The 20,184-nt window shown below is 37.3% G+C and overlaps 1 long non-coding RNA gene across 2 annotated transcripts; it reads left to right on the forward strand.

Annotated features, from left to right (window-relative positions):
• Window positions 1-33: 33 nt before the first annotated feature.
• Window positions 34-19,261, forward strand: LOC111868770. 2 transcript variants are annotated; one of them, XR_002843557.2, is made up of 8 exons: window positions 34-115; window positions 2,391-2,457; window positions 12,084-12,217; window positions 13,143-13,224; window positions 14,186-14,361; window positions 16,049-16,189; window positions 17,579-17,660; window positions 18,564-19,261. It is a non-coding gene; the product is annotated as an uncharacterized LOC111868770 (long non-coding RNA). The 2 variants fall into 2 exon arrangements; XR_004513477.1 differs by lacking the exons at window positions 34-115; window positions 2,391-2,457 and adding an exon at window positions 6,444-6,853.
• Window positions 19,262-20,184: the final 923 nt, after the last annotated feature.

Genomic DNA, 20,184 nt, shown 5'->3' on the forward strand with positions numbered 1-20,184 from the left:
TTACCCACTCTACTAATCCCTACTCCCCAAGTCGTACCACTGTGTCAATGGAACTCTGGCGCTCTCTATGAAAACGAAGGCGGATTTTTGAGAGTAAGGTATAGGTCCTTAGAAGGTAAAGTAAATGAGTTTAAATCACTGGGGGTGAAATATCATGCTGACGAGCAAACCATGAACGGTGATTATTGGCAAGCACGCAGCTAACGAATGTATATTATATTTCTTCAGTAGCAATTAAAAGGTGATGATATGAAGTAACACGGTATGCTGTGTAGTTTATAATAGAAGGCTAGCGATGTTTTAGAGGAAGATGCTTCCTTCTTCTGCAGGTTAGAACTCATACCTTCAAGATGAAGACATCACCTTCTTCCGAAATATGTCATTCCAGACGATCGTAATCTTGCTATCGCATTGAAAACAAAATGTCACAGCAGGAGAATTGTGCTACTAAACAATTGTAGCATTTTGCATCACACTCTCATATCTGTACAGAGTCCTATATTTTGTGATTTTAATGCGTATGTTTAAGCCGCCACTGTCGCTCCATGTTTATCTGTCACTGCCCCTGAGGTGTGAGATAGCCATGAAAAGCTGCATGTTGTCACATCCCCAGTCTTTGTACTTTGGTCTTCATCTCCGACTCCTATTTAGTGAAAACTGCAGTTTAGTATAAGAAAAGTTGTACCCATCAAAGTTAAATTAAATATTTATGTCACTGTATGATGACTAGTGTCCTGTTTGGTTTCTGTATGAAAGTAAATATCAGAAAAGAGTATACAGAACTATTAGGCTCATTTTGGACTTCATCCATTGTCCGGTATATAAAAGACAAAAACCCACAACGTTTTAGAGACTGGATCTGTCTCCGTCCTTAGGTGGAAGGGTCAGGATAAGCCTACTCCGTTGTGCCTGTTAGAAAGAGCTAGTATCAATCACTGGTCCAGTGCCCCATCCACCTGAGGACGGAGACAGATCCAGTCTCTCAAACATTGTAGTTTTTTGTCTTTTATATACCAGATGATGGATAGAGTCCAAAATAAGCCTAATAGTTCTGTACAGCATACACCATTGTCAGAAGCCTTTCCAAGTCTAGAAAAGAGGATATGACAACTTTCAGTGATAGGATTTGAGATTCTCACCAAAGTGGTGTGTATTGCTGTGTAGTTCACTGAAAATCACCTGACATTTGGATGATCATGTCACCATCTTCAGGGTTGAAGAATGGGCAAAATGAGAAACCAACATGGAGTACGTGCCAAGCAAAAGCTTTTGTTACTGTATATATGTTTTTTAGTATACATGTCAGACACAACAATCAGTAAACATAATTCACTTTCACTCTATTCAACCGAGTTCTTATTGGATTAGAATATAATCTCACATGTTTTGGCTCATGGAGCCATCATCAGGCAATACCGTCATCAGATCTGATATTACTGAATTGTAATTCATATATGGATCCATGTATCACAAGTATCTAGTGTGTCTATAAAATAAAAATAAAATATAAAACATTCCATAATCCCCTTATATGCACAGATTTAGAATTATGCTTCTATACTCGCAGCTTAATTACATTTAAAATATATTTAAAATACCTTATTTTACACCGAGTGTTACATCCCAAAAGATATTACTCTTAAACTTCAGTGATGTTGGTAGGTACTTGTCAGTATATCCCCCAATATAAATTTGTTTTTAGAAAGAGAACTGACTAGGTTGTTACTGTTAAATTCTCAGACCCACTATAGTGTAATTTTTAACCTTTTTTATTTATGTCTTAAGGAATGAAAGTACACTTGTAAGAAAACCAGGCTGCATGTAGATTCTGCCCTTTGAACTTTTGAACCAGGTGACTTAGTTTGATGAACTTATTATGCCACTGGAGGCTGCTCAGTTGTCATAAGCTTTAATTTTCTACACTCAGTAATAATGGTCAGTTTCACATCGTGGCTGCTTTATCCCCAGGGAAAGATCCCCCAAAATACACTGGATATGCTGAATTCTGTGGATAAGAGAAAAATCTTTTCCCTAGCTGGGAATTGACCTTATTCCTCAGTCATCCAGCCCATAGTACATTGCTGTACTGACAACTGTTCTGGCTCCACTGTTGAAGCATGTGAAGTCTGGCATGAAGATAGATCTTAAACATAACTGCACATTGTGTCTGAAAGTTCTTCTTAAACCCTGAAAGATAAAACAACAATAGTAACTGGTCTGTAGGACTAGAAATCTATGAGACATGAAAGCAGGCTTATGAGTTCTGTTCAGAGCTGTTTTTCTCTGTTTCACTTACTATTTACATACATGTATTTTCAGTCCTTTAACTCCATTAATCATTGAAAGGTGTATGACAAGGAATAAGACATTCGTTTTCATTTATCATACAGGAGATATGACTGAAGGTGCATCGAGCAATGATGAGAGTGTCGAACTCAAAGAGCCAGGACTCCTAATGTGAGTAGTGTAACTAATTATTTAACAAGGCTGACAGTATCTTGGACTGTGTAATGGAAAATAGGAGGATGGTTAGTGAATAATGGGCTCGAAAGGATGTGAAATGAAGCAATGATTGTTAATTTGAGGTATTCTTCAAATATTTCCCTGGATGGACTGTAGAAAACCATGTGAAACTTCAGGATTAGTTGGTGTTCTGTGAAAATTTGAACTAGGCACCTCCCAGATACAAAAAGAAAGTTCTGTTGCTTGAACCAGCTTGCTCAGTATGAGGATCTTGTGATATATGTCTCATTGCTCCAGGCAAATTCTGACTACAAAGGCCACATTCTTCTGTGAAGTTCCTATCATCCTACCATTAGGTGCTCTGTAATATGTGCAGTTAATAAAACCGCTGAACAGAGTTCTTTAAAGATTAAAAATATGTTAAATAATTACATTAGAAAATAGAGTTAACCCCCATTTAAGGTTTATTTGGGGAGCAGTTGGTTTAAAAACTGAACTGAAGAATGTCTTAAATGGAGGAGGATATTTAATGCCAAGTTTATTAATACACCTTTATTACATAACATATTTTTGCCTATTTGGCAATCATCAGGCTACTTATGTAGAATACTGTATAGCTTCTACACTGCTCAAACCTTGTTGCTCAAGGTCATGTCCATTATGAAATTCTGGTGTTCATAGTATTTTCAATTTATGTTTTGAAAGTTGGCACTAAACTTTTCCGGCAAGCGGCAGTCGCTCGGTCAGTATAGTTCGCTTCCGGACTAAATTCACAGAGTGTTTAATCATTGATGGACTCTTGGATTATTAATTAGTTAGCTCTTATCAAGATTCACATGTAACCTCCATTTCAAACACAAGACAAAGCTTCACGGTGTGTGGAAGTAACAACAAACGTACTACTACGAACATAGAGCTCCAGAGTTTGTAAATATCACGCAGTTAATTTTAAATAAATAGGCGGAATCTTAAATTAATACACTTATATTTCCTGACGTATGAAGAAATATCTAAATCTTAAAAATATAAAGAAAAGTTTCGTCACAAAACTGCCCTCTAAAGTAACAAAGAGTTGTAATCAAAACATTCATTTGTATTACTCAGGCATCGTAGAACAAAAATAAATTGCATTTAGTTAAATCTACAGACAAAACGAATCAGCGTTTGAGTGCCGTAGCTTAAAATGCAAGATTAAAACTAGGTAAAGTAAATCAAACTACAGGACTATTTTCAGAGTGTTGGGAAATTGGAAGCAGAAAATTTGCTCACAGAGTTTAAGATCATTCATACAGATCGCCATTTATATCCCATATAGACACCCGATTTGTATGACAATTCTAATTTTTGGTATTAGCACATATAATTTCGGAAGGATGTGTTACAAACAATTGTAACTGATATTACTGTAAAGGTAGAAGGCAAAATTGTCTCTGTGCTTAACTAAGTAAGCACTACGCCATGAAGGCGTATGGGGGAGTGGATGTACAGATCCACATTTTCTTCACCTCGACATTTATCATATTATTCAGCTATGTAGGCGTGACGAATTGCACAGACGCGTAGTTACAGCAGACTAGCGAGAAGATACCGAGGAACACAACTTGCGCCACTTATGGTGATTATGAGCATACACACACACACACACACACACACACACATATGTGTCTATGTATATTGTGAAACACACGAGAGTTCTAACGTTACACTGAAATCCTGAACTCAGCAATGAAAAACGGCAGCTCACAAACTGGCTTTTCTGGTCCCTCTTTCTATAGTTCTGGGAACGATTGCAGCCCGGGGCAGAGGTTCCATCTCGTTGTATTATATCATTGTTAAATACGGTCTCATCCTGACCAAAAACGTTCAACTGAATTCAGGAAATTCTGACGGAAAGGTTGCAATTTAAGACAGCTGAAACGAGGAATGGAGAAAATTACATAACGAGAAATCCAAGTTGATACATCTGCCCATTATAGCAGTTTCTGATTCGTGAACCACATGATTATTATTGCGTACTTATTCATATGATTCCTATCATACAGCCTACTGAAATTTCAGCGTGGAACCGCTAAAAACAAAAATACCGAACATCAAAATTCGGAAACTTGGAAATACAGCGAAGTACCTGCGCTTTATTAGTTAATGAGTATGCCGTTAAGGCAGCTGATCACATTCGCCGCGCGGTGTAAGTATGAACTTCCTTCTGTCGCTCGAACACTCAGATCATGGGTTCGAACCCCACTGAAGGCATGGATGTCTGCGAATGTGTTTATTCTATGTTTGTGTGTGGGTAGCAGCCTTGCGGCAGGCTGATCTCTCATCCAAAGCGTCCTACCGTTTGTGTAAAAATGATTACGAAACTGAAGAAGAGGCCAAAGGGCTGTAGAGCCATTGATGAGTGAAAAATGAAAAATTCAATTAAGGCATATGTGAGGAATGGAGGCAGAGCTTCACTATTCTTGACCTTGACACTAGATGGAGATGAGTGGCGAGTTTCACACCCTGGCCGCTTTACCCCACGGAAAAATAGGTCCCGCTATACGTTGAATTGGAGGCTGGGTGGGGCCCAGAGCCGGTCCGGACGATGTGAAATAATAGAAAAACTTTTTCTCCTGCCAGGAATCGAATCTGGGCCGTCCAGCCCATCGTTGTACCAACTGAGCAATTCAAGCTCCTAGCGAGGTTTCTATTAAAACACTAAACCTGGTAAAACAATATCTACTAACCTATAAACTATTTAAGAAATTACTTTCATCATAGGTGGACACCATCATACCGACAAACGACATCTTCTAGTTCTGTCATCTTCTGCTTCTCTTTGTAACTACCTGCTACCCGCCTAACAGGAGAACGAAAGAACAAGCCTTGGCCTCCATGGCCTGTTACAGGGATAGCTTTACTTTTTTATCTATGTCTATGTATTCCCAGTGGTCTCTTTCCTTCTGGCTTTCCCACCAATATCCTATATTCATTCCTCTTTGCCCCCATTCGTGCTACATGCCCTACCCATCTCATCCTTCTTGACTTGATCGTTGTAATTACAGTTGGCGATGCTCCTAATTTGTCCCCCCCACAACATCTGATATTCCTCTTCAGTACCAAGTTAAATTGAGATATGTCATGTAATTGTTCTATTTATTTACAGCTTATCGGTCTGTGTTCTCAGTCTGTATAACGTCGACGTATTAGATGATAGTGAATAAAGCATGGAAGCAGACGTGGAAGGGTCGTGTCCTAATTTATTTCAGGCCTGAGATAGCGATAAACAGTATCAAAACCTAAGTGATGATAGTCAGTATGTCAGTATCGTGGCCAATTGGAATATGTGGGTTGAGAGACGCGTTAGAGTCTACTGTTGTGAGTGCATGGATAACCATCAGAGTAGATTACCATGAACCGCGTCTGTGGTCTAGTGGTCAGAGGTCCCGGGATCGATTACCCTCAGCGTCTCACAACCCTATGGGTAAGATTTGAGGCTTTCACGGCGGTGACTATGAAGAAAGAAGTCTTCTGGGATTACACCACATATACACGGTGCCAAATCCCAGAAGACTGCTTTCTTCAACCCTATGGGTTTTCACGGCCTGTTACAGGGACAGCTTTACTTTTACTTTACTGAAGTCTGCTAGAAAACATAAAATATATGTCATATTTTAAGGTTATAAAGTAATAAGTAAATTATAAAACACGGTAACATAGCAAGAAGTATGCTATGACGGAAAATAATATAACATTGTAATATCTGCTTGAAGTAAAGTAGGTGCGTGTGTCAGATATGGCCAATTATGAAACACGCTAAAAGAAGTACAGGTTAACGGGGGTTGGATGTGTGTTGTGTTGATGTCAGTTAATAACATCTTATTCTGAACTCTGCAATGAGCAAATTCTCCACAAATAAGAATGTAAAAAATTGTAACTATTGTAATTTTAATCTACTTATATATCAAATTGTTAATATTCAGAATTAACTTGACTTGTCATATATCATGTACAATGATCTACAGTGACGAAATAAATCAATCAATCAATCAATATACAACTGTATAATATATGAAATGCTCTAAAAAGATACTAATAATTGTTTTATTACTCTTTGACTAATGAGGGTGGAGACGATACTAATTATCATGATTTTGAGTGTGAACGACCTTTAGTATGAGGGTTGAAGGTACCATGAAATCGACTCTCGAGTCATGAAATGCTGACTGATGCTGACCATGCTGGCACTCCAGTTTTCATCAATAATAGTAGTGAAATAAGTGAAGTAACGAGTGCTTCTTGTGATAAATTTAAACTATAACTACAAAAGACCTTAACAGAACTCAGGTCAGCACAAAAAATTATTGAACTGCTAGAAGAAGAGATGAACTTGAACACTCCCAATCTGACCGTAAGTACAGACGCATGTTACTTGCATTATAACGAGAATTCACCATAATTGGAACTTAAAAAAGGGAACTGGGTTCATGCGTTGATTTATTTATTTATTTCATATCATATCCATGGATCATTGTACATGATATAGGACAAGTCAAATACTTTACAATACAATACGTAATAATAATAATAGTAATAATAATAATAATAATAATAATACAATATATAACACAATGATATAATAGTATACAAAGATAATAAAATTATGATTCGAATGATATATATCCTGGGTGGTTATGGTTATGGAGAGTTTGATGGAATGAAGATTGGCAGGGGAAACCGAAGTACTCGGAGAAAACCTGCCCCAGTGCCACTTTGTCCATCACAAATCCCACTGGACCAGACCGCCTCGGTGGGAAGCCAGCGACTAACCGCTTAAGCTGTGGCACGGCCTTAGAGATAATATTGTCTGGTATGTTGCTTCACTGTAGTTTATGGTCCTGGTCTCTGTAGTGCTGGTGAAGCTTCTTGAAGTCTGCATATCTCCAGAGTAGCCTGTTCCGGTAAATCTCCACTGTGTTAGCTTGGTTGCTGGAAAAGGGAAAAGAAAACTGCGCAGTAGCGATTCCAAAACCAATTATTCATTACTTATGTGATTATAATTGATTAGAGCTAGTGCTTGCCCCATACAAGAGAAACTCATCCACTTTGTAGAAGCAATGATTAAGTAGGTAAGTTTTCAAAGCACTTCTGAACTTGAATAGTACTGGTATCTCTTTAATATGTAGTGGTAAATGATTTAGCAGTCGAATTCCTACATTGTTAAAGTTGTTCTTGTATAGACTTGTATTACATGGGACGATGTGTAAGTCGTCTTTTTTCCTTGTATTGTATGAGTGTAATCCTGAGTTGGTTGTGAAATCATTTAAATTGGATTTTATGTATATTAAAATTTCGTATATATACAAAGATGGTAAAGGTAATATATGTAATGATTTGAAAATTTGTTTACAACTAGTTGTTTTTGGGACCTGGGTCATAGCTCTTATAGCTCTCTTTTGTAATTTAAATATCAATTTTGCTTTTACTGAGTTACCCCAAAATATCAGTCCATATGATAGCAAAGATTGGAAATAAGCAAAATATAACGTGCGGACAGTCTCTAATCCAGTCACTCTTCTGACTACTCTTAGGCCAAAACATATTTTACATAAATTGTTTGCTAACTTTTGCGTATGTATAGTCCATCTCAGATGCTTATCTAGCCAGACTCCCAGAAATTTTGAGTGATCTGTGTAATTGATGACAGTGTCATAAATCTTTATTGAAGGGCATTCGAGTTGTAGTTTTTGAGGATGATGAAAGGCTATTGCTATTGTTTTTTCTTTGTTAATAGTTAATTGATTCCACTCAAACCACTCTGTGAGTTTGTTTATTGTTTCATTTGTTTTCCTTTGAATTTCGTTGGCGCTATTTCCTGTTATAAAAATGCTAGTATCATCAGCAAAGAACGTTGGTTTCCCATGCTCTATGACAGCCTCTAGGTCATTTATGTATAATAGAAACAACACTGGTCCCAGAACAGAACCTTGTGGGACGCCATGGCTAATGGGTCTCTTTCGGGATAGGTAATTACTGATTCGATTAGTTTGTTTACATCTGTATGTAATTTCTACTTCTTGCTCCCTGTTTTTTAAATATGTTTGGAACCACCTTAGTGTAACCCCTCGTATTCCCATTCTTGCCATTTTTCTTAGTAATATGTCATGGTCTACTAGGTCAAACGCTTTTGATAAATCTAAAAATAACCCTATACTTGCTTCTTTTTCATCTAGTGCTTTGTAGACCATTTTTGTAAATTCCGTGATTGCTGTATGTGTTGATTTCCCTTTACAGAATCCGTGTTGTTTGTTGTTAATTATGCTATACTTATTTATGAATGATAGAAGTCTCCTGTGCATAATTTTTTCAATTATTTTAGAAAAAACAGAAATTAATGATACTGGCCTGTAGTTATCAACAGTAGCAGTACAACCTTTTTTATACAAAGGTTTCACTTTTGCTATTTTTAGTTGGTCAGGGAAGTAACCAGATGAAAATGACAGATTTATTATGTATGTTAGAGCATTTGCTAGTTGAGAATGACATTTTTTAATAATGAACTCTGGAATATCGTCTATGCCCGTTGACTTTTTATTACCCAGTGTTTTAATTATGTCTACCACCTCCTTTTCAGTGGTTGGGATTAAGAACATGCTATTGCTGTTGTATTTTATTGTATTTATCCTGTCTACATTATTTTGTGCTATCGGATTGTTACTCCGGATATGCTGGGCAATGTTAGTGTAGTAATCATTAAAAACATTGGCTATTTCTTTGGGATCCTGTATAGCTGTTCCAGTCACTTCTATTTCAATGTTCTTTGGAACTTTTTGCTGATTGCCTAATTCTTCTTTGATTAAATCCCACATGGCTTTTGATTTATTCCCAGATGATCGTATTCGCATGTTGTTGTGTAACTTTTTAGCCTCGCTGATAACTTTGTTGTATATTTTTTTGTACTGGCTATAGTATTTTTTAAGTTCTTCAGATGTGTTTCCTTCCTTCATTAGGCTATGAAGAGTCCTAAGTCTATTTCCTGATACCCGTATGCCTAAGGTAATCCATTTATTTTCTTGCTGCTTAATTTTTACCCATTTTTTAGGCATAGCTATATTGTGACAGTACTGAAAGATGCCTAAAAATTCATTGTATGCAACATTCGCCTCATTTTGCTTAAAAACAAGCTCCCAAGTCTCTTTTCCTAGTAAATAATTTAGATATTGTACGTTTTCCTCACTGTAAAGTCTAGCTAATTTGAACTCCTTAGTTATTCTACCTTGTCCTTTTTTATTCTTATAGTGCATATATACTTGTAGTATTTGGGCATTATGATCAGAGAGCCCTGTTTCTGCCACTTTATAGTTGTATTCCCATAAGCCCCTGTTTAGTATTATTTGGTCTATGGCTGTTTGGCTTGTAGGTCCTATTCTTGTTGGGACATCAACTATTGCTTGTAAGCCATATGAGTCCAGCATTGTCTGCAATTGTGGATTTACACTTTTTTTTATAAAATCTACATTGAGATCTCCTACAATAATAATATTCTTCCCTTTGTTGGTTAGACTGTTAAGTATTTTGTCCAGATTTTTTATAAATATGTTGATGTTACTGTTAGGAGTTCTATATATACAGATTATGATAGTATTAAATTGTATAAGTTCAATTATGCTGGCCTCAAAGTGCTCTTCTTGATTTAAGCTTTCAAATAGGTTACAAGGTTTTGCATCTAGGTTTGTTTTGACATAAATGCATGAACCTCCATGCAATTTATTTTTCCTACAAAATTTTGAAATCAAGGAGTAGTTTTCAAAGTTATAATAACCTATTTCTCTTTCATCTAACCAATGTTCAGTGATACAAAGTATATCTGATTCTAGCATTTTGTTTGTTAATAGCACTTCTATATTTAGTTTCTTGTTTCTTAGACTTTGAACATTTTGATGTATTATTTGTATGTTTGCACTCATTTTGTTAGTATTCTTGAGAGTACCAGTACTATTCTTATTATTATGCTTATCTATAAAAAATCTTTACTTAGCTTTACTGGGAGCTTCCTTTTCCTGGTTGACATTCGGATTTCCTGCTGCTGGTCTCCACTGGATGACACCACTCTGTTGAGGGATGGATCGACTGGAGTTGCCTTATCTTCCTTCGCCTGGTTTTCTGCAGTTTCACCCTCTACTTCAGTCACCTGGATTTCTGTAACCTCGTCCTCCGTTGCAGTCCCTTGAATTTCTGCAGTCTCGTCCTCTGTTGCAGTCGCCTGAATTTCCGCTGTCTCTTCCTCTGTTTCATTCAGTTGAGTTTTTGTAGTCTTTTTCTGGACAGTGTTTCCTTCATAGTTTAGTGGAATGGCTTCAACATGGATTCTAGATTCTGACGGTGTAGTTCTGTTGACTCTTTCCCCCACTTTCAGTTTAACTAATTTGGCTATCTGCTGACACATCTTTACTTTCCCTTCTTTGTTCATGTGCAGCCCATGTTTTGTGAAGTGTTGCCTGCCAAGATCCATACTGCAGATTGCTGCATGCTGATATGATTTCATTCTTTTGGCTAGAAGTCTATTGAATCGTATCACCTCTCTGTTGACACAAGACCAATCAGCCAGGTCATGTCTGTGTGGTGCTTCCATAATCAATATGTTGGTATGACTGGTCCTTTCTATAAAGTTGATTACGTTGTTTATTCCTTCCTTTGCTCTATCTTTGCCGATGTCATTGGTACCAGCCCACACTACTACAATGTCATTCTTTGTCATCCTTTTGTCAATATTGGTATTTAATATGTCACTTGATCTGGCACCTGGTTTCACAATTCCTATGACCCCGAACTCTTTACTTAATTCGTTCATTATAAGGTCTGCACTTCTTTTCGCATGGCTGTCCCCAAGTATCAGGACGCTGTGCTTCTTGGATTTTACCATATTGCATGTATTATTTGATTGTTGATTTTTGTGCTTTTGCTCCGATTTCTTGCGATTTCTCATACTAGGGACTCCGTTAACTACTGTTGCTATTGGTCTGCCTTTGTACTTCGTGAGAGGTTGTAGGTTAGGTTGGCTATGTTCTTGAAGATTATTTAACACTGCATAGCGATTTGCTGTGTGAACACAGTAGTCAGTAATAGGTGGTAAATTAACTCTCTCCTTAGTCGCCTGACTTATTCTCACTTGCCTCCAATCATCAGTATCACATTCATCGCACTCCTTACAGTGGATATAGTTACCACTGGATTCTTGTTCCGATGTTGAGCTAACTTCTTTTTGTAGTAACTCTATGATAAACTGAGCAGTTTTAAGATCCTCTTGCACTCTTTGAAGTTCCCTTTTTAGTTTTATACAACTTAAACAAGAAGTTCCACTACTATGAACTACATTATCTGAATGTACATGAATCTGAGCTGCAACATCTGGCTAACCTGACTTAGGTTTTTCATGGTTTTTCACAGTACCTCCAGGCAAATGTTAGCTGGACTTGGTATTCCTAGCCAGGTGGCGACCACAAAGACTTTTGAATACATTATTTTCTAATTAGCTATTTGATATATATGGTTTCCGCTACGAACTGTGCTGTGAAATCATGAAAAGAAATGTGGTGCAGGAGCAGTTTTGAATGTTATTAATAATCAGAAACAACTTTCAGCGCCAGAAGAGGTACTGTCCAACATCAAGATTGAGCCCGATGACAGTGAACTGGAGTTACAGATAACCCTCAAGAAAGCACGGAGACTGAAGCTGCAGGAGGCTGTTACAGAGTCAAAGAACAGTGTAGAAAAGGTACATCACATGGGCAGATTTCCTTTTTAATCCTCTCAAATGTTTGGCTGTAGTAGGTGACATTTATTTTGATCAGTCAAGGCCATCTTCCCCTCACCTGCCTGAGACAAGAGAGGAACAGCCCTAAGGATAGGTGGTGGGAGATGATGAAATTGTCCCTAGCTACAGAATCCTGTGCCATGTTTAGTTCCTACACAGTGTCTCCATATGTTCAGTTATAAGATGTTGCACAGAACTTTGTAGTAAAGTTCATTATGATGTTTCCTCCTTGGTTACTTTACAAAACCTTTGTACTGTGGAGAAACTGTGTTCTAATTTAACCTGAGGGCTATTAAATTGTTTCTCTCACAGACTGTTGTTGTGGGCCTCAAACCAGTAAATCATATCGCCACATTTAAGTCATCAAAATCCTTTCACACTATGCTATGAACCAGAAGGTTGCCAGTTCAATTCACAGTGAGGTAATTGGATTTTTAAATTGACCGAATCCTTCCAGCTGTACTATGGGTGGATTCGGCCTCTAACAGAAATGAGTACCAGGGATTGTCCTGGTAGTAAAGGGCGACAGGAGTGTAAGGTTGACAACCTCACTGTGAGCCGATTGCCGAGAAAATGTGGAAGCCTCAACGTTTCACAGCTCTATGGGCCTCCACTGCCTGTTGCAGGGATAGCTTTATCTTTCTTTATGCTATCATCCTTTCTTGTATTTTAGTTATTGCGACCTGTTAATGGCCTCCTGTCAAATAGATACCAGGGGCATTTTCTCCAGGTGTGGGAGGGCATGGAGCTGGCCACTCACCTCCAGTTAGTGTATAACTAATTAAGCATAGGGACAGATTTTCATTTGTGGGTACTAAAAAACAGAATGCTATATAGGTACATAATTTAATAATAACTTTAATGTTGTCTCTCTTTCTAATTTCAGATACCTGTCTCATAAATTTCATGGAAAGGGACCTGGCAGAAATAAAGCAGAGAAACGAATAAAGAAGAATGAGCAGGAAGGAGTGAGTATCAGTCAAGACCTAGTCATGAGCTGTTATTTGTAACTAGTACTATATTGTAGCACCCTGGTGCACTTCATTTAGTAGCAGATGGTTTCACAGTCTCACCTGCAGCACATCCTTCTGTATAACTTACTAAAAGTTATTCACTACACATTTTGAACTATAGGGTCATCATTAGGTACTTTAAAGTTATAAATTATAAATGAGGAAACTGTTGTGCTTCCATATTGTGGTTGTTGGTCGTTACTGTGTGGTACCTTCTATGCCAGTGTTTCTCAACCTTTATGAGACCGCAGCCCAGTAAGTTATTTTTTTTTATAAGATGAGGGCCCAGTCCCAACAAATTTACTCGTAAATACCTTTCCAGTTTTGTTAAAGTTCATGCATTAAGCTAATGTAATATTAGTAATTAATTATAGCATAATCATAAAGAGTACTAGTACACTTATGTATACGGTGTGGCATGTTGACAAACATAAAATTACATTTAAATTAGTTATCAATCACTGGACTAATGAAATCTTGTAGCATTTTGTAGTTTCCTCAGACCAACATCATTAAATTAATTTGTGCTAATTTTCATTGACATATCCCATGCTGATCACCAAAACTTATGTTATTCAGCGTAAGATTGATTATTGTATTATTAAATTGATTTTAATGATCTTGGTTTGAAAAAATGGCAGTGAGAAAAATATTTATGCATTGTAACTCACCATAGAAGTCAGCTGAGTAGGGGAAGAAGCAGAAGGATGTGAACTTGCTGGCGAAACACTTATTACCACATACACACGCCAAATAATTATATATGTAAAGTATGTAATTTGATAAATAAAAATGTATGAATCTCTTAATTCTAAACACTACCTCCAACACTAATTAATATTTTGATTTTAAAGATGCAGCACTTTAACACAGTAATTATAAGTTATTGGAAAGTTAAACTTAGTTTCTTTTACAGATGAGACACCAGTCGACGTGCTGACTGCTGAAGTGCTGATCTTGGACATGGAACCTGATGTAGGTGTAGGAGTTGCAGGGGCCCTCCATCTGGCAGTCAGGATTATCTGGAGCACAAGCTTCACATTTTGCTCATCTCCAAGCTCAGAACTACTCCACTTTGGATAAGACACACATGTATGAGCTTGCAGGAAAGAAAGAGTGAATGCTACAGCAGTGGCGTGCATGCAGACACACATACAAAAATGAGAATTCCTGATAGGATTTACCGTTCATTTGCTCTGTGTTTGCCCTGTCACTGTTGCATCCTGAGTCAGTCTAAGCTTATTTGCTTCACTCATGATATATTTCAGCATCCCGCTGTATTGAGCCATCATCTTATTTTTTACTAATGTATCCATCAATAATACAACTTTAAAAAGACATTAGGAATATGTTGTTCACTAAAAATGCATTGTCATACTATGATAGTTCATATCAATAAAATGCCCATAGGCCTTTACGTAGTACATAAATTTACACATTAAAAGTGAATGTTCACACTCCTTAAATTGTCTTGGTTTTACATGTATTTTTATTAATTTATGTTCACAACATGTTTCGGCCTCATTGGGCCATCATCAGGTAAATTCTATCCTTGAGTGAGATCACTGCACTGTATTTGTTATGAACATAAATTAGTAAAAATACATGTAAAACCAAGACACTTTGAGGAGTGTGAACATTCACTTTTAATGTGTAAATTTATGTACTACGTAAAGGCCTACAGGCATTTTATTGATTTGAACTGTCTTAGTATTAAAATGCATTTTTAGTGAACAACATATTCCTAACATATTTTTAAGTTGTATTATTGATGGGTATGTTAGTAAAAAATAGGATTATTTGCTTCACATTTTCATGGGAAAATTGTATTGTAGTTGGTTTACCTGTTTGTTCTGTCTCACTTAACTTGAAGGTGGGCACGGTGTTGTACTTATCCTACTGTTATTTCTGTTGGTCGTACTTTGAACCACTGCCTGGTGTGTAGGACAGATTGTATGAAGTTTAGTTCGGATCTGATGCATGGATGTAGGTGGAAGATAAAGGTAAATAATTTCTTCCTCTCAAAACAGATAATTTAGATAGAGGTTTATATTGTCTTGAAATGTCAAGGCAGTGAGGTCGGAGTGATTTGGCCTACAAGGAACTGCCATTTTCATGGAGCCACATCCCTGCCAGTGTTACCATTGTCTTGAGATTATTTGTTGCATTGTCTGGTGAGAGGAAGTGAGAATCACAGATTCAGAATAGAGGTTATAGAGAGAATGGTCATGAGGGGGGCTTTGTCACTGCACTGCACTCATGAGCAGACAAGTAATTGTCTGGCATCTAGAGAGGTGCCTGATAGTGGGTAACTCAGCTCTTCCTTCTGTAAGATCTGAGCTGTGGGGACAGATGTTCTCAGTGCTCTGGTGTGTACCTTCTGTTAGCTTCTTATTGCACAGAAGCTGGAGGGAGTACAGCATAGCAGCATATGCAGGTTTATTGTGTCCACTTGTTCCCTATTAAGTCATCCAGTAGCTGTCAGATCTTCTCCGCAGCAGACCTTAGGGAAGAGAGTTGCCATGGGCACAAGGATGAACCACCTTCTTCTATTATGGAATAGAGTTGGAGATTTTGAAGCTTAAAGAATATCTGAGTTTTGAATAGTTTGTCATCTGCTCTATAACTAAGTCTTGTGTCATCTCTCAGGATTGAGCCATTCAAGTATTATGGAGGTGTACACGATGGTCAGAACAAGACAAAGTAAGCAAGCTCATCTACTGTTGAGGCCAAGACTAATTAAGGAATTTAATATATAGCATTGCTTTATCTTTTTCAGAGATGATGAAAAGTTCGCATGTCGCAAGCGCTACAGTGGTCTGACCTCAGACTTCAAAGAGGAGGAGGGCTACAAACCAGATGTTAAACTTGACTACACATATGCTGATGGACATGTACTCAATGCAAAGGAGGCTTTCAGGTTAGCACAGCTAACAGTATATCTGTTTTTAAGTTAGGTTGCACTGTGGAGGGTAGCCTGTCCAATGGTAGTACATGGTAGGCAGCTTTTCAGTGGAAACAGGCAAGACTATGGGACCATAGTGTTTATCATCCATGTATGCCATCCTGTGCACCAACTGATGGATTTATGTGAAACTCTGCATTATCATTGTGCCACTCACCATGTTCTTTCAGTTGTCTACCATCAGCCATATTAACATGGCGACTGAGTTGCGAGCAACACTAGAGCCACTTAGAGTAGGTCCTTAAGAAAGGGGTCCTGGGGTAAGCTGTTATACCCATTCAGAAGGTTCTGAGTTCGAGCCTCACTCACACGTGTACAGATTTTTCTGCTCACAGATGATGCCTTCACATCTACCAGAGCTAAAATTTTGGGAATACAAAGGATTACCCCGCCCCACATGGGTTACAGCCCATATTAAATTGTAGGGTCCCTCTGCTGACTAGCACTATCATGATTACCCTATCATGGGGGGTGAGATTATTGTCTTCCACCTCAGATGCTTTCAGTAGAACGCTTTGTTGTATATATGTGTTGTTCTGACTTCATTTTCTCCCATTCTATGTATCTCAGTTTGTAACTAGCCGACATATTGTGACATTTGAATGTGTAAATACTTTGTTGTGTAGGCATAGAATGTGGCAGAATTGTTCATTTTGCAGCTAGGTGGCATGAATTAAGAAGAAACATGCCTCAAAATTATTGCTGTTCCATTGTAAGTAAAAAAAGTAAAGCAATCCCTGTACCAGGCCGTGAAGGCCCATAAGGTTGTGAGACGTTGAGGGCCCCAAATTATCTAGACAATCGGCTCAAAGATGGCAGTAAGGATGTCAGCAATACATGCCGGCCGCACTTTACTCCCCAGGAAAATTATTTCATTAATTCCTGGTACTCATTTCTGTTAGAGGCTGAGTCAACCCCAGGGCCATAATGCGGCTGGAAGGATTAGGTCAATTGGAAAAAAATCCAAAGACCTCATCGGGACTTGAATCCACGACCTTCCAGCTTGTAGCATAGCCCCTCAACCAACTATGCTATCGCATGCCCCTACTGTTCCATTGTACTTTTATTAAAATATTTTGCATTTCATTCCCTATGACTTTAATGGGCTGTAGCATGCCCATTTCTGGTTGTTGGCCATATGAGTTAGTTGTGATGGAAAAGGGAACGTTAACATATTTTTATCATTTCACAAAATAACAGATTGAACTATATATGGATGTTACCCCTATTTTCTGCCTGAAAATTTATAATGAAAGGATGTTACATGGAACTTGGAAACGTGGTCTAATTCTGTAAGATCCTAAAATACAGTGACTTTAATGTTGTCTCTCTTTCTAATTTCAGATACCGGTCTCATGAATTTCATGGAAAGGGACCTAGCAAAAATAAAGTGGAGAAATGAATGAAGAAAACTGAACAGGAAGGAGTGAGTATCAGTCCAGATCTGGTCATGAGCTGTTATTTGTAACTAGTACTATATTGTAGCACCCTGCTGCACTTCATTTAGTAGCAGATGGTTTCACAGTCTCACGTGCAGCACATCCTTCTATAAAACTTAGTAAAAGTTATTCACTTTAAAAGTTTTACATGTCAAATAGATATTAACTTATTAAAATGGTTGTAATACCTGCATGTATGGATTGTTGAATGATAATAAAAAAAAAGTTATCCACTACATGTTGGGACCTATAAGGTCATCATCAGGTGTTTTAAAATTTTAAATTATAAATGAGGAAACTGCTATGCTTCCATATCGTGGTTTTAGGTCATTCCTTAGCGGTCCCTTCTAGGTGAATTTTTATACAAAGTGGCAGGTTGTTCTGCATGCTGTGTTATACAGCGCAAGAGGAATATGCATTGTCTGCCATTCATTGAAATGAACAGCCAGTTCTAATTACAAAAAATGTATTCATTAACTGACAGACTTAGACATGAGAACACAGAATCCTAGATGAAACCAGTCAACTCAATTCAAAATTTGTCTAATCTTGACATTGCAAATAAGAGTAATTCACAGCTTTAACTTAAAGGCTGAAGTCATATAGAATGTAGATAATGTCATCTGGTGATTATACTACCGCCAAGTAAATATTGGTTCTCTGAGCATGTTACTCATCTTGTTATAATTTCTAGACTGTAAAGCATAAAATGTCATTTAATGATGGATTGATGATCCTCCTTGGTACTGTGAAGCTTTACTAAGAATTTGTGTTTTTTATGCAGAATATGAAATTCAGTTTCCAAAAAGAAAACCAGCTGTGAGGTTTTTGTGAAATCTGCTGGTTTGACATGAGCATTACTACATTTTCTTTGTTTCTTTCCTTTTCAGGGTAACCATCTTGAAAACAAAACTGCGAATTCTTCATGAAATACACTGGCACCAACTCTGAAATTCAATGTGGACTTATACTTTTATTGTTTGTTACTCTCTGGAATATCATCTCTAGTTTTAAGTAAGATACAGCTTGCAGCTGCTGATAGTGCCTGTGTGTACTGGAAGGAAGGCCACAGAGTTCAGGTCACATTGAAATGAGTACAGTGGTTCTCATTTGCCAGCTTTTGGCACTTGTAAGCTGAAAAGTACAATTTCTAGTGAGTAGTTGCTTGTTTATAGGACCTGAGCCGGATGAACCGCCTCTGAACTAAATCGGACATGAAGTAGTTATATATTTGGCCTTTCTTGATTGCAATAGCAATATTTGTACACACCCCATCCATGCTGCATTCAAGCCTGCAAATTGGCCACTGAACATTGTGACATGTATCCTTCCAAAAGACAAAAGAAACCCTTGTTCAGTTGTAGGCCAGTATGAAAAGCTGTAAAATTATACAAGGAACAGAATCAGATGTACACTCTAATGCAAATCATGGTAAAGCACCACTGATATATTATTGAAACATTTGTAGTGGGTTATAAAAGTAACTTGGTTCATCCTGGCTCACCACACTAGTAATTGTGTATAAGATTTTTAACCACCGTCCAGTCTGATTGATAAAAGTTGTTTTTAATTTTCATTCTTTACATGTTTTGGTCAAAACGACCATCTTCAGAAGATATTATCAACATGTACAGAAACTGCTATTACATGTCACAGATATATAAATATAATATCTTTTTAACTAATATTAAGATGTACATTGATTTGTTAAAGCATCTAAAAATTATTACAATTAGTCTGTTTATAGAATAATGTTCAATATTTGTTTTAATCCAGAACGAATTTTGTTCGTGTTGTTACACTTCTGTAATAATTTTAGATGTTCTGACAAATCAATGTACACCTTAGCATTAGTTAAAAGATACAACATATATATGTATGGCATGGTAACAGTAGTTTACATATGTGTTGATAATATCCTTCTGAAGATGGTTGTTTTGACCAAAACATGTAGATGATGAAAAATTAAAAACAGATTTTATCAATTACAGTGGACGGAGGTTAAAAATCTTATAAATGGTTATAAAAGTCCTGTTTTTAATCCACGTGCGGATGATCAGGAGTCTTCTGTAGGTATATGAAAAATCGAAAGACACGTAGACTCGGCCAATAATAATATCAGGTCATGAAACTGTGTAAAACTGATCTTAAGGCATTTTCTTGGAGATGGTGATAATGATTTGAACCCAAAATGAATATATAAGTCAATGCTGGACATTATCTGAAGTCTGAATTGTAATCCTGATGTGTTACTAATCTTCACATAAGAAGGTGCACAGACGGACTCCAGGTGTTCCCAAACTTACATTTTTCTTGATATCAGTAATGTATAACTGTAAGTTGATATCCTCAGTGACATTCATTCCAGCCACCTGATTATTTAGTTAAAACATGTACACCCACTCCATTAGGTCCATGAAGAATAACTTGTTCAGTTAGTGTGGTTACTTGCAAGGTTGGAATTATGTGTGGAGTTGATTTCAGTTTGTAACATTCTCACTCAGAGCAGTG

This window comes from Cryptotermes secundus, unplaced genomic scaffold (assembly GCF_002891405.2).
Source record: "Cryptotermes secundus unplaced genomic scaffold, Csec_1.0 scaffold174, whole genome shotgun sequence".
NCBI classification, from domain to species: domain Eukaryota; kingdom Metazoa; phylum Arthropoda; class Insecta; order Blattodea; family Kalotermitidae; genus Cryptotermes; species Cryptotermes secundus.